Source organism: Peromyscus maniculatus, chromosome 4 (assembly GCF_049852395.1).
Source record: "Peromyscus maniculatus bairdii isolate BWxNUB_F1_BW_parent chromosome 4, HU_Pman_BW_mat_3.1, whole genome shotgun sequence".
In the NCBI taxonomy this organism is placed as follows: domain Eukaryota; kingdom Metazoa; phylum Chordata; class Mammalia; order Rodentia; family Cricetidae; genus Peromyscus; species Peromyscus maniculatus.
This window is the reverse complement of record NC_134855.1, coordinates 82,415,386-82,429,639: the sequence shown is the minus strand read 5'-3', so window position 1 is coordinate 82,429,639 and position 14,254 is coordinate 82,415,386. Positions and strand designations below refer to the sequence as shown.

General features: G+C 36.1%; 1 protein-coding gene across 8 annotated transcripts in view; it reads right to left on the bottom strand.

Annotated features, from left to right (window-relative positions):
* Dcdc1 (doublecortin domain containing 1) overlaps positions 1-14,254 on the bottom strand; it is a 404,056-nt gene that overhangs the window by 376,285 nt on the left and 13,517 nt on the right. Inside the window, exon 1 of one of the 8 annotated variants that reach the window (XM_076570231.1) lies at positions 4,785-5,284. The exons of the other annotated variants lie outside the window; for them this stretch is intronic. The gene's annotated coding sequence lies outside the window, so the exon portion shown is untranslated. Of the gene's footprint in view, positions 1-4,784; positions 5,285-14,254 lie in introns of those variants that run through there. 8 annotated transcript variants of the gene reach the window in all.

The following is a 14,254-nucleotide window of genomic DNA, read 5'->3' as shown; positions in this document are numbered from 1 at the left end:
AGCCATAGGCCATGGCCATGCAATTCATAATTTATATAAGCCTCTGTGTGTTTACTTGATCTGAGAGGATGCAGGACCAGGCAGGCCACAGAAAAACTTCCAGCTACACTGTATTATACAGCAACTATTAAATACACTTAATTAAAATTAACATTGATATGAAACTAAAGGAAGAAAACTTTTATCTAAACCTATAGTTAGTATAATCCTATTTAACAAAGAAATAAATGCTCATTTGTTGCAAAGTATTTTTATTTTTGCTGATTGCTGTCAACCTCCACATATAAGCAAACTTGTTTGAGGGGTATGTTTCTGAAAAAGCAGAGCATGATGCATTTGATTTATGTATTCCTCTTTGCCCTTCATCCCTTTCTTTCAGGAACATTCCTTCCTCCTGCTTCTGACAGAACTTTCAGTTGTGCAGCCTTGCCTTCCAGGTCAGGAAATAAGTATCTCTAAGCCTGTCAAATGGAAGTACCACTCCTAAGACACAAGGATTGGTAAGGGGAGTCATGATGAAGAATAATGAACAGTGTTCTCTTCCTAAAGATTGCTGGCTTTAAGAACACAGAAGCCTCTACATCCACAAGGAAGCCAACACAGACTCAAGCAGACATGAGAGACAGAAAGCAAAAGAGATTCCTGGTGGTAGCATTTAAATTCCTGAAATCACTTATTAGAAAAAAACCACATCTTCTGAGTATTCTGGGCAGATGAGAAAACTGCTTCTCTTTATGTTTGCACTGGTGTGAACTAGTATTTTCTTATTTGCAATCTAGAAATCTTGTATAACTCACAGGCAAACTAAAATTTCTGAAGCCTAAATAATATACTCATAAGACAAATGCCAAGAATGTTATCTAACACTTTCTATCCAAGGTGTAACCATGCACTCACAATTCTGATAAAGTAGCCACAGTCTTGTTCTAATACACCTCATTAAGGCAAGGAGGAGGAGTCCCACATTAGGATGACTTAGTAGGGCTAAGAAGAAGATACTACTTTCAAGGTAATGAAGTCCATTATATCTTTCACTGCTGTTCTGAATAAAAACATTCACCTGTTCACAGAGCGTTTACTGAAGGTCTACAGTGAATCTAGCACTACTTTCTGTGCTTAGAAATGGTAAGGAACATAACAGAGGAAAACTGTGCTCATCTCTCTCAGTAGCATGAACGGGCAATAAACAACAAACAGTAAATAAGGAAACTGAATAGATATTGACTGGAATGAGATCAGGAAAGTTGATGATGAAAAGGTGGGTTGAGAGTATGAATGTGGGAGGAATTCCTATTTTAAATAAGGTTTTCCAAGATTCCTTGAGGTAGTAGTATCCAGTGTGACTTTAAAAAGCCAAGGGCATTAACACTCAAGAGAAGTGTCAGCGTGTACACACCAGAATATCTGGCTGGCACAAACAACAACAAAACTAAATGGACAATTAAAAAGGAACAATGCTGGGTGAGTTAGAAAGAGAATATGAAGTATGGAGTTACCATGGGTCACTGTGGCACAGCTAAGAGAAACAGATAGCAACAGACTATTCAGAGGGCAATGATAGGATTTCTCTCAGAGATCATTGACTGTTTTGTTAAAAATGCACCAAACACATCAAAATAACTACAGTGTAATATCATAGTTTGTCTACATATAAGTTTTCCTATTACTTGTATAAACTCTTTGTGGTAGACTGTCAATAATTTGTCCATATCCACGTCATTCTTCTACAATACCACTATTCGAGGCTTCATAGTCTATCATGTTGTTGGTAGGGATAGATGAACATTTTCTGATCAATGACATGTTAGCAGAAATGATCTATGTAAATGAGTTTGCACTTTTTTATTATTACCTACAATGCAGAAATGATGGCTGCCTCTGGATTGGTCATTTTAACATCGAAAAGATGGTAGAGAACACAGGAGTTTGAATCTTGGACAAAGCCTAAGAACACACAACCCTGAACAATCTACCCAGACTTTTACATAAGGAATAAATGTTTACTTTTCAGTGTTAATTTAGGTCTTTGCTACTTGCAATTGAAGCTACCCCTGCAGCCTGATATTCTATTTGACCAAGTTGCTTTCAGGAACTTAAAATATGTGGTGATGATTTTGGAAAAGGAATCCTGAAGACCACTAGGGTAGGTTGAACGATAAAGTTCATTCAGACTCCCGGACTTTGAGCCTTGCAGGGTTGAACTACATTGCTATATCCAAAATGGAAAATGTTAAACATAGAACATCCCTGGGCACTTACATGCACAAGTACATATATACATATAAATAAAGGTTAATACAGTAAATATTTAAAAAAATATGTCTAGGTGCCATGATTAATGTTTAACTGTAACATGGGTTCAACAATAGACTACAATCTTAACAATGGGGGTGCTGGATTGCTAAAGAAATAAAACTCTGTCACTGCATAATAACTTAGTCTCAAGCCCCATTTCTATCACTAAGAAACTGCCCACAAAACTTGTGCAGCATTCTAGAATCCACAATTGACCATCTCAGATGTGGTCATGAAGGAAAATATACCAGAAGGAACTTCCCAGCAGTCAGAATTAGGGGTATTTAGATGATCAACCAAGGAAATTGTTTCACCATCAGAAAAGGAAGCCTCTTAGCTCCCACAGAGCTTAGCAGCATTGATGCTCATTATGGGCCAGTGACTGCTGTAGGTCCTGTTCTAATCTCCAAATACACATCCATTGGAAGTTGTATATAGTGGGGCATTTTGATTTCGACTCTAGGCAAATAACACATAAAAATCTGTTACTTTTTATACTGAACTAAAAAGTTAATAACAAAAATTTGGTTTCCAATATATAAATTTAACCCCAGCATGAGTTCTCTTGAGTGAGAACCTTGCAGGAAAAAGGGGACAGGGGTAAACTTCACAACACAGCACAGTGAGCTGTCTTCTGGGGGATCCACTACACCAGAAAAAGGCACTTCAGCCAAGCACAGCTTTGAGGGAATTGAGTGATGGTTTTGATGTGCCTCTTTGGGTATACCCAGATATCTGATAAAATATTCTCAGTGTTTTATGTGGAGGGGTTTTCAGTTGGACCTCGAGCCAGGTTAAATTTCTAGACACAGGACCTGGGAGAGCCAGTCAGATAAGGGATGTATGTAATAGAATCAAAGTCGGTGCAATGGTTTAAATGTTTGACCCTTGACAGACTCACACTGAAATTAAATTGCTATAGTTAACAGTACTAAGCGGTGAGACTTTTACAAGCTGATTAGTCCAGGAGGACTCCCCCATTACACAAGGGTTAGTGACATTTTTATTAGAAAAGTGGGCTCCTTAAAAAAGGGTCAGTTAAGCCTTTCCACATTTTCTCATGTGATTATATAGGGATAAAGCTCTTGACAGAAAGCAGTCCCTCAAAATTAGACTTCCTGCCATCCATAACTGTAGGGAAATAGTTCTTTGGTGATTGCCCAGTCTGTGGTGATGTTTGCAAAGCAGCTGCACCCACAGAGAATGGAATGATGACAGGGTTTCTCCTTATTTGGGAGATGGCACATGAAAGACTTCCTTTCTGAATTACAGTAAACTGTTAAAGTTAGTAGATAACTTAGAGGTGTTTAAAGGACATATACAGCCTTGGATTCCATACTAAGCAAGCATAGGAAAGAATAAAGGAAATATAACACAAACCTACAAAAATCAAGAAATAATTCATTGTCCATAAAGTAAAGATTATGTCTTTCTCTGACATTTTCCTACTATGTGAGCACAAATAAAGCTTTCTGGGTTTCAGCTTTCTCATCTGCATAAAAGGGTCATCCACATGGTGATGAGGATAAAATTAGCTGGTAAAGGCACAAGCAGAGTGCTTGGCATGTGATGGACTTTCTACACACAGCATATGATGTTAGATGAATCCACATCAGCATCAAATGAGGAGAGATCTACCTTTTGTACAGTGTAACAATAGAAGGTGCTTTGCCTTGCCCAGCACACTCTGCAGACCAAGGGGGAACTGGCCCTCTCCTTATGCTTTTCATAGTAAGATGGCTGCAGTTCAATCCTTAAAACCTATTACTCTCTCTCATTCTTTCACAGGTTGAGTGCTCCTAAACTGGAGAGGGCTTATACATGAAAGTCAGCCTGTACACAGCAAGGAAAAACTACATCAGAGAGTAAGTCATCTTGCAGAATGAACTCTCTTGATTGTCTTGGAGTGTTTAGTATTATAGTCCAATTATTTAAAAATAAAATTATGCCTAATTATGCAAAGTTATCTCTTGGAATGCCACAGTAGTTTTACATTTTCTTTACACCTGATGATAATCCTAATTTTCAGTAAAAGAGGTAATAATTTCAGTGATAGGTAGAGTTTTTTGTCTGTAGACTGGTTTCAACATGCTGTTATTGGAGTGAGTTATGTAAGTGTGAAATCATTATCATTATTAAATGCAGTATTTCTTCTGTACTGTTACTATAAAAACAGTGTCATCCTCACTAAAGTAGAACATATTCACAGGTTAAGTAAAATATGCAGAATACAATGGAGCTTCAAGTAACATTCCAGTACGTTACTAATTAAATGAGAACTAATTGTTAATTAGAAATTAAAGAAATAAAAATGTGTTAATTTTAATTTGACACTAAATACTATGGGACTTTATTAGAGTACAGATAAAGGCAGTGCCTTATGTTTTATTAATATGTGCATAGTTTATTCATTGACACATTGAAACCCCACTTTTAAAACTTTCTCATTAATTGTTTTACATGAATATGCAGCCCCCTCTTATGCTTACCCTGAAGTCAGCTTTGCTTTACTTTACAAAAGATATCCGAGTACATAGTGTACACAGTGGGCCTGGACTCTGACATGTGAGTGTGTGGGTTTGCATCCTGGCTGCACACCTTCTATGTCACTTTAGGACCAGTCACACAATCTGTCTTCTGGTTTCTTTGGCTGAAAAATGGGAATAAAGTAGTGGCTTAGCACATAGCAGGTGTCATTTGTCAGCTACTGAACGGCAGTTCAGCAGTCTTCAAGATGGGGTGTTAAGTACTAAAATTACCCAGTGCTAGGTACTTCATGGAGTCTTTCTATGAGATTTGCAAGAGTGAACAGTTTTTAGAAAATTAATTTCGAGTCTTGTATTCCAAAACTTTCTTAAAGTACATCTGCCCAAGAACCTTTTTGTCCTTACTACAGATTGTCCTAGACAGTCTCTGGTTCTCTGTTCTCAAAAGGAAGGCTTTCATTTCATGCTCATGTAGGACCCTAAAACAAAGGAAAGCTTTACAATTCCTTCCATTACTCCATCACACACACACACACACACACACACACACACACACACACACACACACACTCACACATACACATACACACACACACACTCACACACACATACAACCTGCTGAGTCAATTTAGTATTGCTCATATGTGTATGTGTTTAGGACTTAGCACTTGGGATTGGATAACTGAATAACTGATAGGGGATTTGTCCTCAGCAACAACTGATTTTCCTTCTCTTAGCAACCATTAATTTTCTGTAGCTTTTTTTATCTAGAGATGGGACCTTGTCAGATTTCCCTCATCCATGTTGAAATGTCAACTGGATGTCATTGTTCAGGTCTTGTTTGGGAAATCATATTGTTAAAATTTCATGGGTCTAGGTCCCTGTCATACATATAAGACACTTCCTCACAGCAGACTTCCTGGCCCTCTGGTTCTCAGAATCATTCTTCCCCACTTCAGCGATGTTCCCTAAGCCACAGGTGTAGGGTTGTGGTGTAGATATATCACCTGGGAAAGAGCACTCCATAGTCAGTTGCAGTTTTTCCAGAAGTAAGGACCTATTCCAGAGGTAAGATATGGGTTCTGGTAATTTCTTCACAGTAGACACGGTTCTTATGTTTTGTTTTGTTCTGTTTTTTTTTTTTTTTTTTTTTGTTTTGTTTTGTTTCTCTATGTAGCCATGACTATCCTGAAACTTGCTCTGTAGACCAGGTGGACCTTAAACTCAGAGATCCACATGCCTCTGACTTCCTGATGCAGGGATTAAAGACTTGCGCCACCACAACCCAGCTGGCAAGTTTCTTATGATTGCCAAGAACAGCCATAATTCCACACTAACCTCATAGCTTATTTTAATTCCCTAAGTGATAATTGTGATGACTGATTATTAATGCAAAATTCCAGATTGGGAGGGAGGGCTCTTCAAGTTCATATACTGCCAAATGGAAAATGTATTTGATACAGTGGAAGTCTGTAAGTATGCTTGCCAGACAAACTACCCTAGAAAGCTCAGAAATGAAGGAAAGTGTCTCAATTCATATAATCTGTCAAAAACATTTAAAGCATTTCAATAAGCCATGGAAAAGAAACTGAGTAAGTTAAAACTGTAAAATTTGGGTGTGAATAGTAGAAGCATACTATTTGTGTCACAGGTTGCATGGTATTGATGTGCTGTGCTTTCTCAAGTCAAATCCGCCTTCCCTTTAATATGAGAAGGGTCAGAATTGAGATTTAAGCAATGTGACTTGAAGAGAAGGTATGAGGAGTCAATGATGCAGACTAGTTTGTGGAAGGGACAAAGTGTGCATGACTAAAGATGTAGCTGGCCAGTTCACTTGTTGGAAAACTATGGGTTTTACTGGCATTTCTTAGGTTTATTATTTTGTGCCAAAATGAGAACTGTTGGATGTTATCAGGAGGTGACATAAGACAGCTGTCAATGCAGAAGTGACAATGTTAAGATTTGATTTTACTACTTATCAAGTAATAAGTTTATGCTATCATATTCTACTTATTTTGTCTTACCCTAGCTTACAAGTTATTAACATGCTTACTAGGTACATACTTTATTTTTACCAACAAATCATAATTGTGTACATTTATGTGGTATAATATGTATATTTATGTGGTATAAAATGTATAATGACTACATAAGCTAATTAACATATCCATCTCCTATTTGTCATTTTTGTGCTAAGACACTTGAAATTGATTCTATTTTAGAAATATGGAATATGTTATTAATAGTCTCTGCTGTATGACAGATCTTTAAAACCAGTCCTTCTGTTTATCTGAAACTTTAGACATCTTCTGATTTTTAATTTTCTTACTTATTTTGTGGTGTGTGTGTGTGTGTGTGTGTGTGTGTGTGTGTGTGTGTGTGTGTGTGTTTTGAGACAATGTCTCACTCTGCAGCCCTGGCTGGCTTGGAACTCATTAGTAGCCTAGCCTCACCTTGATCTCCTGGAGATGCTCTGAGTGCTTGGATTACAGGCCTGTGTTACCATGTCCAGCTTTCTACATTTTTTAATCATTTTTTATTGCCTCACTCTAATCTAATACCTCCATCATTAGTGCCTCATAAGCTACTAGCTTACCTATTATGTATGCTCAGAATTTCTTGTGGGTTGCACTCGCTTTCTTATTTTCTGTATCAGAATCAAATACCCAAACTCCTATTACACGTGACTTCCAGCAGGATGGAGTTGTTAGAGAGCAGGAGAAAATACGTACAAGTGAAGTTGCAAAGAGAAATGCCATCATCTTCAGAGGCTTGCTCAAAAACTCAGTTTGATAAGAGAAGCCAGGTTTGATATGACCAGAGTCAGAGATTACATGCCAGATATCAATTCTAAACAATGGATATTTAGGAGCTTCTTTGGCCGAGTTCTTAGCCAAATTCTATCAATCCAGTATGTATATCTGTCCATGAAGACTACAAAACATTCCATCACAGAATGCCTTGTTTCCTGCCATCTTGGTTGCCTTATTTAGTTGCTGCTTTCTACTGGTATTGAAATAGCATCTCTACGCTATGGCGGATACCACTAAATCTATAGGTGAAAACTGTGTTATGTTAAGATACTGTAAAATCAAATGTTGTGGTTGTACTCAAACTTACTAGAAAACAACTGGGAAACCACTGTCTCAGAGATATATAAAGGCCCATCTGCAGCAGAAGGCTACTATTCAATTCAGTAAAGGAATATACCTGAAGGCTTCATTAATATTAACTTCCCAGAGCTGTGTAAACAAAACACATGTAAGCACGCGCGCACACACACACACACACACACACACACACACACACACACGCACACACAAACACACAGATTGCCAGTAATTCTTCTTAAAATTACTTTTAAAGCTATAGAAATATAGCTTAGTATAGAAGAACCTATTCTACAGTGTAATGCTTGTATTCTTAAGGAAACTTGAATTATCACATTTTGTTTTGTTAAAACAGTAGTCCAAGTTGCAAAGAGAAAACATGGACAGTAAAATGAGTGAGGATTTTTGGACAAGACCCTCAAAAATATAGTAAACAAAAATAAAAGTAAACAGATGGGACTACATCAAAGTAAAGAGTAGAGAAATGGATAAAAACACTCAGATGCTTTACATCTGACAGTTGATAGCCAGAACAGATAATGAATTTTTAAAAAAAATCAATAGCCAGAAAGAAAAATATAACAATTTAAATGGGCAACAAAGTTGGACAGACATTTCTCAAAGGAAGACATTCATATAGCTACCAACAGGTACCTGAAAAATGTCCAACATTTTGAATTATCAGGGATATGCAGGTTAAAAGTACAATGAGTTATTGGCTCACACCAGTAAAAATGACTATTATCTAAATTATTAAAGGTGAGTGCTGCAAGGATGTGGAGAAAGAGGAACTATACAAATAAACTACTATGGAAAATAGTACAGATATTCCTCAAATCATTAAAGTTGGAACTACAAGGAGATATAGCAGACCTGTACTGAGTGTGTTCCCAAAGGCAATGAGGTCAGACTGTTGAGACAAGATCTGCATGCTATGTTCAGGCTGTTAACTGAACACCATTGTTAACCACTGTTAACAATATTCTAGAACCAGAAACCATTTACATGTTCATCAAGCAATGAAAATGTTTTAAAAATGGGAATATTACTTAACAGTAAAAAGAAGGAGATCCTGTCACTTGTAATAGTGTTGATGCATCCAGAATGGTTACGCTAAGTAAAATAAGCCAGGCTCAGAAAGAAAGACAGCAACTGTGTGATCGTTCACATACAGAGCATAGAAGAACTAACCACATACAAGTTGACAGCTCTACTGTGTGATCGCTCACTCATGAGGTATGGAAGAGTTAATTGTACACAGGTTGACAGGCGAATGGTGGTTACCAGAGACTGGGAAGGATAGGAGGAGGGAGGAAGAATGAGAAAAGTCAGTAGGTTCTTCTATGTTAATGTTAAGAAGCTTTATCATGCTAATGTGCAGTAAGATTAGAGACAATGATAATGCATTGTATGTTTCAAAAGCTACAAAGATTCTGAATGTTTTGATTATATAGAAATGTTAAGATTTTAGGATACATATATAAATTATATATGTTTAATCTGATTTGAACATTGTTGAATGTGTGCATGGACTCAAACACTACATCAATATATGTGATTTTATGCTTTAATCATAAAAATAATTTAAGATAATTAAATTTTTAAGAGGTGAGAGTAGTATGCTCTCAAATAATTTTTTTTCTGCTGGAATTTCAAGGACTTGGCTTTACTGGCTTTAAAAGCTGTCATTGTGCAATTACAAGCTAAGCGTCCCATGATAGATCTAGCTCTCTTACTTTGCTATACCCTATGCTAATACAAATAAAGTTAGCAGAGCAATTCTTGCATATTTATATCATATCACTAGCCTATTGTTATGATAAACATATCAAATTTATTAAATACAGTCAGGCAACTTTGTGGCCCTTATATTGTGTTTTTCCTAAAAGCACTTTGGTAATGCCTGTTCCCATCATTCATTCGTCTAGTCATCAAATTACTTATTTATTGAGTACTAGATTTTTGTAAAAATGAAATGAATTAATGCTGAACAAGCCAATTACCTGGGCTGTGGACACAGCTCAGCGGGCTCATGCTTGTGTACCACATGCTTGGGCCTAGATTACAGCCCTGGCACTGCCCCAAGGAACTGTCCTTATGCCAGTTGTGTTTTACCACAGTATGATCATAAGTTTAATTAATTTGTTTTATTAAATGAAAACTAGTTGTTACATAAATGTCTATATGAGAAAATAGGAAAGGTATATATGCACAAATATATATAATAAAATCCTTACCACTCTCCTATCCTTACTATTAATCACTGAAACAATTTTTGAATGTCTTAGATTTTCATTAAGATTTCATAGTCTTTGATTTAAACAAACACGTGGTCACACTGAACACATAGCCTATAAGAGAATCTTCCTGTTAGTAGATATGCTGATGATAGCTGTGTTCACATGCTTTAACATGCTTCCTATTATAACATGGCACTGTGGCTCTGCACATGCCCCTGGCCATGCCACTCAACAGTTCTTTGAGAGCTCTGGAAGCTAAACTCCTTCACCAAAGTGTCTAAAGAACTTCCAAGCTGCTGAGCACCTCCAAGTCAGATGAAAAACGGAAGAAATTCTTAAATGCCAGGAATATCTGAAAGCGCATGTAGTAGCACCCATTAGTCAGGCAGAGTATTTTGCCTTAAACTTTTCAATTTTAGAAAAAAAATACTGTTTTTTATAAAAAAAAATGCATTTGAATAATTTTTTCTAACAAAATAACTCTAACACACTGTTCTGGCATACGGCTTTCACTGCAAAGGTAATTTGAATGTTGCACAAATATAAGCATTGTGCTGGCTGCAAACAACAATTATTCTAAACTTGACAACAAAAATTGAATGTTTCAAATGACCATTATTGAAGTTTAAAAAAATGATATCAATACTCAAAAGAATACCAAGGGATAATAAGTGAGAACTTGTGGATTATGGATTATTTTAATTCTACTTGGAAAACCATTTAATTAAGGAATTCCATATATATATATACACATATATGTGTATATGTATATGTGTGTGTTTGTCAAACTTCTGAGTATTTTAAAGGTAGCTAAGTTCAAAATACCTAATTAGCCTAATGTCCTCTTTCCTATATACCTATGAGAACATATCCAATTATCTTGGAAAAGGCAATTAAAATTACAATTAATAATCTTAATACTAAGATGTGTTCTAATTCATTTGATAATTACATTTCCCACAGAGATACTGTCAACATCAACTGTGAAGCTGTAGCCCCACCCTGTTTACAACACCAAGAGACAATCTGCTCCCTGCTCTGTGGTACTCCAATCCCACACTGTAGCTTTTCTTCACAGGTAATATGTGACAGGAAACATGTCTGTTTGATGCTTTATAACTTCCATTTCGATGGTTAGCATTAAAAATTATACTTATGTATCACACAGGACAGAATTATTTAAACAATTAAAAAAAGAAAAATCATTCATGCCTTTCATTTTTAGCTAAAAAGTAGAACTCTTTTGTTCATAGGTCTAAAGCTATCTTCAATGGGAAATACAAGCCATTTATGTTCCCTTGTTTATGAAGCAGCATTAAGTATTCAATCTAAGTGCTCTGGGTTTCTAGCTTCAGAAATTTTTCATGAATCAAAATCCATCATAAAAATAGAGAAGATCAAAGGACAATATTTCAAGGTTGACTCATGAGTTTTAAATTTTGTTATTTCTCTTATGCATACTGATTTTGATAACAAGGAAAAGAATAAATATAATATTTTGATTTCAAAACCGTACTGCAAGAAAAGGTACTATTTAAACAAGGCTGAAGTTTATATTATTTATTGCTATTTTTCTCAAAAAATATGCATTAGAATAAATAGTTTTCTAAACACCAAAGTAAATACAGTACATGGTTCTGGCATATTTACTTCACTGAAAAGGTGTTCTGAATCTTAGACAACATAAATACTAAGTAGTGTGGTGGTTGCCATAGCAACAAGTAAATAGGGCCATAAAAATACATGCAATTTTTCAAATGCAGCCACTTTTTTCATAAATATTCATTTTATATGTAAAAGATGATTCAATTCTTGCTTTATTCTCTTTTAGAGAGAGAAACATGTAATTCCTTAGGGATAAAAGATCACCATGTAGCAATGGACCAGGCTCAAGAGTTTTTAAATGTCATGAGAAATCTAAAGATTTTTAATGTTGATTTTCTACAATAAAGGTAGAAATTTTTCTTTCATGTGTATTATTTTAATGGGTAGAAATCTTGAAATGATAATAAAAGCACATAAAGTTATTTTCTCCCAAACATTTTGCTTAAGTTCATTATGCACAAATCTTCATCAACTACAGCATTTGCCCTCGGAAAGCTGAAACTTCTTGACACAGAAGTGCAGGAAGTTTAATGCTGAGCCACAAGCCACCACCTGAATGGATGATTCTTTTCTCTCTCACCTTGTTAAGATATCGTTTTTCTATTCACAGGTGACCTAGCAGGCACACTTAATAAACTAATAAAATCTTCTGGAATTCTACTCACAGCTTAAAGAGATTCAATCCATATTCTAGAGGGAAAAAAAAGCATGTCTGTAAGACATGCCATGAGCTTTGGAATCTGCTGGAAGGTACTGGCAATCCAAACAAAGCAAAAGAGAAAAACTGTTCAATTACTATTGGGAAACAAATCTTTTAAATCTGATTATATCAGTTAGTACTTCCGATTTGTTTCAATAATAACCATTATGCAACACTCTCCTGGGATGAATTTTAAACAGTTTAAAGATCACTGCCTGGGCAGTGGTGACAAAACACTGCTCTAGGGTTCATCTTGTGCATCCTTCTTACTAAAGGAGCCATGTGCTATACATGATAGCTAAGGACTGACTAGTATGCCAAAAGAAAAACAATTAGAGACATCCTTATCATGCATATACATGATTCTATACAGTTTTATTAAAACCATTACTTGTATAAGCAATGACAGGCAGAAATAATTCTCATTATGATCTTACTAAACAAATTCTTCAATGTAAAAAACAAATAAATCCAGTAATCTCACTTATTATAATACATCTCGAGCCATAAGATACTATCAAATCCTATATATGTTATCTTTCTTCTATATAGATGTACACAAATTATTGCTTCTCCACCTTAACTGAGCATCATGGCTAACACTTTATCAGTTTGAGATATGACAGCAAAATTAGCATTCTTCCTCATAATTTCAGATATAAAAGAGTCATTCTTTCTATTCTTTTAAAAATATTTTGGTGTGTGTGTATGTGTGTGAGAGATGTTTGTGTGTGTGTGTGTGAGAGAGAGAGAGAGAGAGAGGGAGGGAGGGAGGGAAGGAGAGAGAGAGAGAGAGAGAGAGAGAGAGAGAGAGAGAGAGAGAGAGAGAGAGAGAGAGAGAGAGAGAGAGAGAGAGAATTGAGGCCAGAAGAAGGCATTGGATCCCCTGGAGCTGTGTTACATGCACCTGACATGGGTTCTAGAAACTAATTTTGGGTCCTCTGCAAGAACAGTATTGCTATTAGCCATTGAGCCACTTCTCCAGGCCAGAAGAGTCATTTGTAGAGATCTTAGCGACTAGGAACATGATTTTGTTTCTTTCCTTACCAAATCAAAACTTTTCACATTCTCATCTACAGGACACACTTGTGACTTCTCTTAAGCACCCCTGTATTGCCTGCATCGCCATCCCTGCAGTTTGGAACCATTATAAAGTAAACGAAGCACTTCATGAGAACACAAGCACTGTCATGCTGTGACAGTTGCTCGACAACCAAAAGACTCAGTGACTCATGGGTGGATGAAGCACACAGCATGTGCAGGCTGGACAAAGAAATGCTTGATGTTTCAAACAGACAGAGCAAGGTGCCATTCAGCACTGTCACATTCCTGTGCAGAGCATAAAACTTAGAATTATGAAATCCATCTAGAATTTTTCATCTATTATTTTTGGATCACAGTGTAATTAAAAACATACAATATGAAACCATGGACAATGGGAACTATTCTAAATTCAACCCTAATTGTATTCAACATGAACAAGATGGAAAACTATCACAGCAAAATGTACTGCCTACAATGAACTCACAGTTGCTATAGCAATGTAAGAGCTTTCAACTCTTGTATTAAGCCATCAGCACACACAACTTTATAATTCAGGTACTCACATTATAACATATGTTTGGAAGGTACAATTTAATTTCTTAGCTACCAGGAACAGCTGAATCTCAGAGAAATCTTTTAAAATTACATTGAGAGATTATTTAACAATAAAAATAGCAACACAACAATCTTTGAGGAAATCTTATATCCATCTCTGCTCACATAAATACATTCAGCTATCTTTGGGTATTCCAAAACATTGTTCAAAATCTGTTA